The 12,000-nt window shown below is 48.8% G+C and overlaps 1 pseudogene; it reads left to right on the top strand.

Moving 5' to 3' along the window:
* The first annotated feature begins 969 nt into the window (after positions 1 to 969).
* LOC136515192 (uncharacterized) lies at positions 970 to 4,304 on the top strand (annotated as a pseudogene).
* Positions 4,305 to 12,000: the final 7,696 nt, after the last annotated feature.

Genomic DNA, 12,000 nt, shown 5'->3' with positions numbered 1-12,000 from the left:
TCTATCCGATTCCTTACCACCGCCGCCTTCGTTGTCGCCGGCCGGAGGAGGAACCATGGCGGCGCATCTTCTGCTCCGCATACGGGAGGGAACGGAAACAGAAAAGTAGTGATACAATGGGGTGGGTGCGGCAGTGGTTTTAGTGGCAATTAACGTAATTTGTTCCAAGTCCTGGGGGTACTAGCGCATGGAGGTGGACAAGGAGCCAGGAGAAGCCACTATTTTTGGCTCCTTATCACCCCAAAGCTATATGAGAGCACGTTTTCAGGGGCTTCATCGGTGGAGCTGTTTCATTTTACCCCGTTTTGGCTCCCGAAGCCGCTGGAGAAGCCCTGCCAAACGGGGCCTAAGAACCATCAAAGATTAGCAACTGAAGCAAATCCGTGACAGTTTGGTTTGGTCATGATGTGTCATTGCCACGTTGGATGCTAGCATGTCTTACTGACATGGCCTTGAGCCATTTGTTTGTTAAATGGCTGGTTCAAAAAATTGTGCGGCGCTTGAGAGTCGAACCTAAGACCTCTCACTTCCATACCGCATGCCTCACCACTGCACTACTTCATTGCACTACTTTGTTCTATTGTGTTAGAAACTAGATTACATATCTCATATTGAAATATCATTGACTTCAGCAAATATAATCCCTAATCCTTGAATCCCTCCGACAACAAACACACACACCACGCCGTGCTGCCCCAATCGTCGCCGTGCCGCACCAAACCTCGCCGCGCCGCCCCCAACCTCGTCGCACCACACCGACACACACTTCCCCGCCCCACGACGCACCGACAGCACACCTCACCATGCTGCTCCGACAGCAGACCACGCCGCTGCAAGGTGACTTCCCGCCGCCGGCTGCCTTCCTCCAAACTTGCCATGTACGTCATCTTCTCTTTGATTTTCTTATACCGCAGCATATGAATTGTGTGCACGCTTATTAAAATTTGTGCTTCCGCAATGCATTGTCAGATGGATAGAAGTTGGGTGCACAGCACATTATTTTCCATTGAATATGTCAATGGTGTCAAACAATTTATGGATTTCATTAAAGAAAAATTTGGTGAGGATGATGAGATTCTCTACCCATGTACTAGATGCCTTAATCAGAAGTACCTGCACCAGCCCACTGTGAAGAATCACATTTTGATGAATGGCATGGACTGTACATATACTCAGTGGGTACATCATGGAGAGGACATTAGTGTACATGTTAATTAAGTCCCTGCTTCTATTCCTGTTTTTGACATTGATGAGGGTTCCATTGGTGTGGCTAAGAATGACAACAATGGTGTTGATCAGTTAGATATTTTGCTTAGGGAGCTACAAACGGCACAAGGACATGGTAGTCATGACTCTAAAACTGAAAATGGAAACAATGATGGAAACCGCCAATCCTCTTTTTTGAAAAATCTGATAAAGGAGGCTAAGTGTCAGCTTTATCCTGGTTGTACCAAATTTTCAAAGTTCTCCTTTGTGGCAAAGCTACTTCAAATGAAGTCATTTTATAGGATTACCAATAGTGCATTTTTGCTTTCGTGAAGCTACTAGCTGATGCATTCCCAGAGTTTAATACACTACCAACCTCATACCATGAAGCAAAGAACATTATAAAGGAATTAGGTCTTGGATATGAATCGATCCATGTGTGCTACAACAACTGCATTTTGTTTCAAAAGGATTATTCTAATCTTGACAATTGCCCAGTTTGTGGTTTGTCAAGATGGAAAGACCCACAGAGGAAGAAGATTCCACAGAAAGTGTTGAGGCATTTTCCATTGGTGCCTAGGCTACAGAGGCTATTTGTAACCAAGGAGGGTTCAGAACAAGCACAATGGCACGAGTTAAAGAGGTAGCCTAGTGAGAAGGAAATGAGTCATCCAGCTGATGGTGAGGCTTGGCAAGATTTACACACGGAATATCTAGATTTTGCTGAAGAAACTAGAAACCTTAGACTTGGGCTAGCTACTGATGGATTCAATCCCTTTGGCAATTTTAACATGAAGTACAGCATGTGGCCTGTATTTGTTATGCCATACAACCTTCCACCTTGGGCATGCATGGATCAGTCCAATGTAATGATGGCTCTGTTGATTCCAGGTCCATGTTCCCCTAGGAAAGACTTTGATTTATTTCTATAGTTTCTTGTTGAAGAGTTGATTGACCTTTGGAAGGGTGTGCATACTTATGATGCTATTATTGACAATTAGTTCAAACTTCGTGCGGTAGTGTTATGGTGCATTCATGATTACCCAGCTCTGCCTACTTTGTCTGGGCGTACCATGAAAGGCTATTTTGCTTGTATTCACTATGACAAGAATCCTCTCTTATGCACTAAGGAATAAAATTGCATACATTGGACACTACCGTTTCCTTGCCAAGTGGACATCATTTGAGGAGGAACAATGAATACAGTGGCCTTCATGGAACCAATGATCCGCCAAGTAAATTTACCAATGAAGAGCTACTAGCAGAATTAGAGAAGGTTAGACATGTCAAACCTGGGATCAAGCAAAAGGAGATTAGGAAAAGGAAGCGTTCTGCCTTGGATAGTGACAAAACTGCTAGTGTGAAAATTTGGAGCAGGAGAGTTTGCCTGTGGGATTTGGAGTATTGGAAAAATTTAAAGGTTAGACATAATCTTGATGTCATGCACATTGAGAAGAACATATGTGAAAGCTTGGTTGGCACAATTCTCGATATACATGGGAAGACAAAGGACACAGTGAATGCTAGGCTTGACCTTAGTGATTTAGGAATTAAAGAAAAGTTGCAGTTTAGAGATGAAGGAGATACTTTTGAGATGCCTCAAGCTAGATACACCTTGCCTAAAGAAAAAAAGGTTGCCTTTTGTATTTTTTTATGGGAGGTCAAGTTTCTAGATGGCTACGCTTCGAACATATCAAGATGTGTTAATGCTGATGGAAGCAAGGTACAAGGCCTAAAAACACATGATTGTCATATTCTTTTGCAAAGAATCTTACCTGCTGCTTTAAGAGGCTTTGTTGACAAGGATATATATGAAGCAGTAGCTGAGTTGGGAAACTTTTTTAAGCAATTGTGTAGCAAAACTCTAAACAAGGATGTGTTAGCTAAAATGAATGAAGAAATTACTGTATTATTGTGCAAGCTTGAGAAATTTTTTCCCCTAGCTCTTTTTGATGTGATGATGCACCTTCCTATACATTTGCCTGAGGAGGTGCTGCTCTGAGGTCCTGTGCAGTATGGGTGGATGTACCCAGTTGAAAGGTGTCTGTACACTTTAAAGCGCTATGTGAGGAATAGGGCAAGACTAGAAGGTTCCATTGCATAGGCATATATTGCAGATGAATGCCTACCATTTTGCTCCAAGTACATGGACGATGTCGAAACAAGATTTAATAGAGAACCGAGAAATGTTGGTTTTTCTGATGAAGAAGCCTATGGTGCAGATGTGTTTGGGCATGGAGTGAGATTTACTTCAGCAGCAGAATTAGTGTATGATGATGGTGGATTAGATGAAATGGTGTGGTATGTTCTAAACAACTGTAGTCATGTTGAGGAATATATCAAGTATGTTATCACTTATGTACTGTGCTATATGCTCCCTTCCTCTTGTTCATATGGGCCATTTAATTTTTTGACACTTTTTTTGGTTTTAACAGAATGTTCAAGGATGAATTAGAGAGGGAAGGGGTGTGTAACATTGAAAAAACACTTCGAAAAGGATTCCAGACATGGTTCAGGAACCTGGTTAGATTTCATTCAGCATCTTTTACAAATTATTATCAACATTGTACTGTGCATTCTACTAATGTTTGTTGTTATATGTTGTATGCCAGATGCTGAGAAAGAATACAGATGAAGAAATGGTAGATGATGACATCTTTTCCTTGGCATGTGGTCCTGATTTAAGAATCAAGAAATACAAGTCATGTATAGTTAATGGGGTGCAGTTTAACACTATTGACTGTGATACGAATAAGAAGTCTCAGAATAGTGGAGTAATGTCACTAGGTACACATAACTCTAAGCTCATTGAGTTTTATGGAAACATAAAAGAGATCATCCAGTTAGATTATAATGGTGATGACAGGTCAGTTGTCTTGTTCAAATGTGATTGGTATAAACTGGATGGGAAGAATGCTCTGAGAGATGATGGGTTCTTTAAAAGCATCAACGTTGGAAGTCTATGGTACAAAGATGATTCTTTAATTCTAGCTACTCAGGCTAGAAAGGTGTTCTATTTGCCAGATACAAGATTTGGTAACAATTGGCAAGTTGTCCAAACATTTGACCATAGACATCTGACTAAACTAACCCCTTAAGGGGATGATTTCATCTTCTATGTAGAAAGGTCATGTGCCAGGGGGCCACCACCTCCTCGATGTCGTCTAGCTCAGCATCGGTGTAGACGGACGCGAAGCCTTGGATCATCGTCGCCAAATCGATGTTCTTGTAATAAGAACGGGTGATCGTGAACGATCGGTAAACGCCAAAGTGAAGCCCGTCCCTTGCCATGTCACGGTTCGCTCGGTCGATGGGCCAAGAACCGTCGTAGGTAAGTAGGGATACAGAGCTGAAAACGCTCCCATGGCCCATTCAGGCCTAGGAGTTCGAAGGTTGGCCCACCGATGGGTTGACAACCACTCCAAGGCACCTTTAGAGTGAGGGGTGGAAAGGGATGGGCTCGCTAGTGGCTAGTACCCGGGCACACGAGCGCCACGGGCATCCCGACCCATGTTCTAGTCTCGGTCGATTTACAATCCATGGTTTTTCCTCGAAGAAACATAGAGAGCCCTTGGGACTGGTCGAATGGACTCGAGAACTATATGGATTGGCCATTGAGAATCTAGAGTCGGTCACCAACCGACCAGGGACTCCCGCTCGGTGAAGACCAGGAAACTACCGGAGCAAGTAAGACAGGTCACTCAAGTCAACTACAATACCGAGGACCATGCCTTGCACACTTATAGGACAGTACCGATAGGGCATGTCATAAGGGTGCCCTGCAACCCTCCAAGCATGTCAGAACCAAGCAGTGTTGTGGGCGCCAAAGTTTTACCCTACAGTGTTATAACCCCGCTGCAAACTTCGAGCACTTGGGCTTAGGAATAAAGTCACCGACCGACTCAAACTGGACATAGGGCACATTGCCTGAACCAGTATAAACCCTGTGTCATTGAGTGCTAGGCCACATCCGATCACAACGTATGGCAAAACTACAAATATTTACGTGTTGGTCATTTTCTGCACCAACAGTTGGCGCCGTCCGTGGGGAAGACGCTGTACGTTCCTATTTTTGGTCATCGGATGGCCTACTTTTTCACCATCTTAGCCATGGTGGGATTAAGTGATACGACTCGCTTTGGCTCACTAGAGTTTCCCGCACTCCCACAAGTTGGGATGTGGGTTCCACCCATCTTTGAGCCATCCTAGGCCTTCCTCTTCGAAAGCCTAGACTTCATCGCCGACTGGCTTAGCGTACTACACCTCTGCGAGGAAGCACTTGTTCCGGTGCTCGTTGGAGGGGTGCCCTCCATCGGCTTCGGGACACATGACGACTTCAACAATGAGGCAACTGGGCTTCATTTTGAGTAAATGCTCTGCTCAAACCCCGCTGTGAGTAATGTACATGTTGTTATTTACTCGCTATTTACTATCTTCCGTGGATTATCCGAGGGACCGTATTGTTTGCACCACAACCACCGTACGACCGATTCCCCTACGGCCTCGCGTCCCCTGCGGACACGTATGCTCGGGGGCTCCAAAGGACGCTGGCGCCCCCCACATCCGAATTCATGGGAATGGCGAGCTATGCTCCCACCCATTTCTACGAACTCGTAGATGACAAGGTTGAGAGTGATGGCTCCAGCATCGGCGACATGGCACTGTCGACAAAAGATGCTCAGCAGTCCACCGAGGGGTATCCCATGATGGTAGATTTGTTGTAGAGGTGAGCAAGATCAGGAGCAAGATGGTAATACAAGCACCAAGACACAAGATTTATACAGGTTCAGCCGTCAGTATGACGTAATACCTACATCCTGTGTTCTGATGTATTGCATTGAGATGTATCGATCGTGTCCACTAGGGGACCCCTGCCTCTCCTTATATACTCTAGAGGGGTAGGGTTACAAGGAAAATAGCCTATTTGGTACTATACAATATCTTGCGGTGCACGCCGAGCAACGCTGTGCATGCCTTGATCTTGTGGGCTGGGCCACCTATGATGGTGCGGCCCATGTCTTGTCTTGAGGATACCGGGGGCCATACCCCCATAGGCACTGCTGGCGATGTCCAAGTATCGAGGAGTCCTCGGTGCCGCTGGTGATGTCCGAGCACCGAGGAGCGAGGAGTCCCTGGCGTCGCTGGTGATGTCCGAGCATCGAGGAGCAAGGAGTCCCTGGTGCCGCTGGCGATGTCTGAGTACCGAGGAGTCCTTGGCACCGCTGGTGATGTCTAAGCACCAAGGAGCGAGGAGTCCCTGATATCGCGGGCGATGTCCGAGCACCGAGGAGCGAGGAGTCCCCGGTGTCGCTGGTGATGTCCGAGCACCATGGAGTGAGGAGTCCTCAGCGTCGCTGGCGATGTCCGAGCATCGAAGTGCGAGGAGTGCCCGGTGTCGCTTGCGATATCCGAGCACCGAAGAGCAAGGAGTCCCCAGTGTCGCTGGCGACGTCCAAGCACCGAGGAGCGAGGAGTCTCTAGTGTCGTTGGCGATATCCGAGCTCCGAGGAGTAAGGAGTCCACGACGTCGCTGGCGATGTCCGAGCACCGCAGAGCGAGGAGTCCCCGGCGTCGCTAACGATGTCCGAGCATCGAAGAGCGAGGAGTCCCTGGCGCCGCTGGCAATGTCAGAGTACCGAGGAGCAAGGAGTCCCTGGTGTAGCTAGCGATGTCCGAGCACCGAGGAGTTCCTGGCATAGGCGGCGATGTCCGAGCACCGAGGAGTCCCCGGCGTAGCTGGCGATGTCCGAGCAGCGAGGAGTTTCCGGCGTAGCTGGCGATGTCCGAGCAGCAAGGAGTTCCAAGTGTAACTAGCGAGGTCCGAGCACCGAGGAGTCCTCGGCATAGCTAGTGATGTGCGTGTGGTGAAGTGTGCCCACTTAGTCCTCGAGCATGAAGAATTCGAGCGTCGAGGAGTAACCAGCATAGCTAGCGATGAAGCACGAGTGATGAACAGTCTAGTCAACTGGTCGGCGGTGAAGTGAGCGTTGAGTAGAAACAACCGGTGAACAGTCCAATCAACTGGTCGGTGATGAAGTCCATGAACCTAGTGGTTCGACCAGTTGATCGGTGGAGAAGTCCGAGCACTAGGTGATCCGATCACCTAGACTCTGATCCTACAAAACAAATATGTAGAATGGGTAGTACATGATGTAAAAATATATGAACTCCGGAGAAAAATCAGCAATAGCGATGAAATAGCATATGTAGCTCGGCGATCAGTTGGTGTGAAGATGTATTTATATTTAATATAAACCACCTGAACAGTTAGTGTGTAGCTGAGTCTCTAGCCCTAGCTAGCCCATTAACCATAACGCGGAGCACGGAGCTCGTGCACGTGTAGGAGGAACAGGAGTGACCAAGGAGCCGCTGCCGACCACCCATAACATAGAGCACGGAGCCCGTAGCACGTGTAGGGAGGAGTCAGAGGCAGGGCCATCTCTGGAGGTGTCCGAGCATCAACGTGACTATTCAAGGGTTTGGAAAATCGTTTGGAGAGCAAATATGGAGAAAATAGTTCGGAGAAACATTATGGCGATATATGAAGATTGGAGAATATTTAGAAGAATATTAAAACATGACTTAGCTTTAGACAGAAAGTCTGGTCGGTGACGTATGGCGTTAACTGGTTGGCGACGTGGGCAGCTCGCTTGGCGGCTTGATGCAGTCAGACAGGTGCACGGAGTCGGAGTTGTAGTCAGACAAGCGTAGTCAGAGCCTGACAGAGTTACCCCGTGTAGGGAGGCAAAGCCCGTGTCCGACAAGGCAAGGCATAGTCTGAGGTCTTCCTCCCGCATACATGCATGGCGATCCTTATTGATGTGCTTGCTGACCGATGAGATCTTGTCGTCTGGGCGCTTGGGCTCAATTCAGGCGTATAGCATGTCGTGCATGCACGGACGTGCGAATTTTGCCTTGGTTAAATATCTTGCATGGCCCCTGTATATTCTTCTTGTTTGCTCATGACAGATTGATGCTCTGGCCAGATCTTCATGGTGCTATAGAGTAGACTAGACGTATGCTTGACTGGGATTATTTTTTAGGCAGCCGGGCCCGATGGTAATCACCAATCATTGTGCACGTATCGAACTGGAGCAGGACTCCTATGCATGTCTGATCGGGTCGGAGTAAGATTCCTATATTCCCATGCAGATGCAGCTCGGCGTGTTTGTCAAAGCCAAGTGAGACTGATCGAAGGAGGATGAGAGTCACGCCATCGTGTAGTTTGTTGTCCCATGATTGGATCTAGAGAACTGAGATGTCGCCAGTCACCGTTGTAGATGGAGCGCTCGAGCTGAGGGATATCGAGCCTGTCAGGCTGTTGAAGCATGCCACCATAGGAAGTTAGGTTGCCATGAGCAGCGTCAATCATGAGATCCCATCTGGTTCGCCATAGATTAGCGCGCATGATCCCCTACCTGGCGCCCCAACTGTCGACAAAAGATGCTCGGTAGTCCACCGAGGGGTATCCCACGATGGTAGATTGATTGGTGGGGGTGCACGTAATCAAGAACCGGATGGTGCTGTCGATAAAAGATGCTCAGCAGTCCACCGAGGGGTATCCTGTGATGGTAGATTGATCGGTGGGGGTGCATGTAATCAAGAACCGGATGGTGACACAAGGCGCAGAGATAGCGATTTATACAGGTTCGGGCCGTCTGATCGATGTAATACCCTACGTCCTGTGTCTTTGGTGTATTGTATTGATCTGGACGACCAAGTAGCTTGTCTGCTAGGGGACCCCTACCTCTCCTTATATACTCTGGAGGATGATCCTGTAATACAAATATGGAGAACGGGTAGTACATGATGTAAAAATATATGAACTCTGGAGAAAAATCAGCAATGGCGATGAAATAGCGTATGCAGCTCGGCGATCAGTTGGTGTGAAGATGTATCTATATTTAATACAAACCGCCCAAACAGTTAGTGTGTAGCTGAGTCTCCAGCCCTAGTTAGCCCGTTAACCATAACACGGGGCGCGGAGCCCGTGCACGTGTAGGAAGAACAAAGCGTCGCTAAGGAGCCACTGCCGACTACCCATAACGCAGAGGGCAGACGCACGTGCACGTGTAGGGAGGAGCCAGAGACAGGGCCATCTCTAGAGGCGTCCGAGTATCAACATGACTATTCGGGGGTTCAGAAAATCGTTTGGAGAGCAAATATGGAGAAAAAGCTCAGAGAAACATTATGGCGATATACGAAGATTGGAGAATATTTAGGAAAAATATTAAAGCGTGACTTAGCTTTAGATAGAATGTCTGGTTGGCGACGTATGGCGTTATCTGGTTGGAGTTGACGGCGAGCACCTGGCAAGCGGTGAGTTGTGGGTGAAGATGACCTCGGAGGTGGTTCTGAGATCGGATCTGCTGTCGCGGGGGCTGATGTAGCCAGCGATGAATTGTCATCATGGACCGACATGGATCTCCACGAGATTGACAACGAGAATGCATTGTTGATTTGAGGTCCATCTAGCTCGCCATGGGATCAAGCGCACTCCCCTTCCTGGCGCGCCAACTGTCGACAAAAGATGCTCGGTAGTCCACCGAGGGGTATCCCATGATGGTAGATTTGTCGTAGAGGTGAGCGAGATCAGGAGCGAGATGGTAATACAAGCACCAAGACACAAGATTTAGACAGGTTCGACCGTCAGTATGACGTAATACCTACATCCTGTGTTCTAATGTATTGCATTGAGATATATCGATCGTGTCCACAAGGGGACCCCTGCCTCTCCTTATATACTCTGGAGGGGTAGGGTTACAAGGAAAGTAGCCTATTTGGTATTATACAATATCTTGCAGTGCACATCGAGCAGTGCTGTGCACGCCTTGAACTTGTGGGCTAGGCCACCTATGATGGTGCGGCCCATGTCTTGTCTTGAGGATACTAGGGGCCATACCCCCACAGGCACCTAGCCACCGTCCGTCCCAGGAGTGCGCTATGGCGGACGCTCCGGGACAGCCACCGGTGGTAGCAGAGTCTGTATAGACCCACACCCCTCTGGACCCTCATGCAAGGGCCTTCGTGTGTGTGCAAGAGCACGACAAGGAACTACGACAAAGGCGGCTGAACCAGCCACCACCTGTGTTGGTGTGCTCGACGCAGCATGTCGCGCCGTGCGTGCATGACCCAACGAACGCCGCCTAAGAGCGCGCCCATCAGGTCCAGCGCAACATCATGGATGGGGGAATGATCCCCCACAGTTCGCTCAGGCAAGCCAGAACATTACAGCTACGGCGATGCTTCTACGCGGCATTCCCGAGCTCGTCGGCCCCGAGGAGAGGGCGGTCCACCAGAACCTCCGGGCGATGGTGGAAGCCACCGCCATTCAACAGGCGGAGAGCTCCGTATCGCGACTCTGACTCATGCCCTCTGTCCCCACCAGGGGGGTGGGGACACACTAGATGGATCGCTCCATCTGCTCACCGCAACAGCCACCAAGCGCAGCATAGGAGGCCACGTCGCTTTGACGATGAGAAGCGTAGGGCCATAGGCAAAGAAATCGCCAAACTCCTAGCCGAATTCATCAGAGAGGTATACCACTCCAACTGGCTTGCCAATCCTGTTCTTGTTAAAAAGAAGACTAGGAAATGGAGAATGTTTGTTGACTATACTAGCCTCAACATGGCGTGTCCGAAGGATCACTTTCCTTTACCACGCATAGACCAGATAGTCGACTCCACCTTGGGTTGCGAGATCCTCTCCTTTCTGGATGCCTACTCAGGCTATCACCAGATTGTGATGAAAGAATCCGATCAGCTCGCAACCTCGTTCATCACCCCATATGGTTCGTACTACTAAGTAACCATGCCTTTCGGCCTAAAGAACGCTGGTGCCACCTATCAATGGTGCATGCAGCAATGCTTCGCCGACCAAATCGACCCGCTCGACCAACCTGATCAGGTCGACCAGCCAAAACCAACCATTGCCATCTATGTTGATGACATAGTGGTCAAAACGACTCAAGCTTGCGACCTGATCGCAAACTTGGCCATGACATTCGTGAACCTCCGAAGGTTCAACATCAAGCTGAACCCCGAAAAATGTGTTTTCGGGGTTCCAAAGGGGAAACTGCTTGGATACATTGTGTCTGAGCGCGGCATCGAGGCCAACCCTGAAAAGATTAGGGGCATCTCCAACATGGGCCCTATACGCAATGTCAAGGGCATATAAAGGCTCACCGACTATCTGGCTGCCCTGAGCCGATTCATCTCCTGGCTTGGCGAATGGGGGATGCTGCTCTACAAGCTCCTAAAAAAGACAGACACCTTCATCTGGACTGAGGAAGCTCAGTAGGCTCTGGAGAGCCTCAAAGCGTCACTGACAATGGCCCCAATCCTCATCACTCTCGAACGGGGAGAACCCCTCCTCCTCTACGTCACAGCAAGCAACCATGTGGTGAACGCCGCCCTGGTCGTCGAAAGGGAGGAGCCGAGACACCACCTTAAGGTCTGGCGACCCATATACTTCGTCGGGGAGGTACTCACCAACCCCAAGGTCCGGTACCCCTAGGTGCAGAAACTCCTATACGTCGTGCTAATGGTGACCCGGAAGCTCCTGCACTACTTCACCGACCACGAAGTCATGGTCGTCACTTCATACCCACTCAGAGACATCGTCCGCAACCGCGACACCACGGGATGGATCTCCAAGTGGGCACTCGAACTCATGGGCCATGACATCAGGTAAATCCCCCATACCGATATTAAGTCTTAGGCTCTCGTGGATTTTGTCACCGAATGGACGAAGGTGCAGCTACTAACCCTAGACGTCACACATGAGTACTGGACG

The sequence above is a fragment of the Miscanthus floridulus genome, chromosome 17 (assembly GCF_019320115.1).
Source record: "Miscanthus floridulus cultivar M001 chromosome 17, ASM1932011v1, whole genome shotgun sequence".
Classification (NCBI taxonomy): Eukaryota; Viridiplantae; Streptophyta; class Magnoliopsida; order Poales; family Poaceae; genus Miscanthus; species Miscanthus floridulus.
Note: the sequence above shows the minus strand (reverse complement) of the source record. Positions and strands in the feature narration are given on the sequence as shown.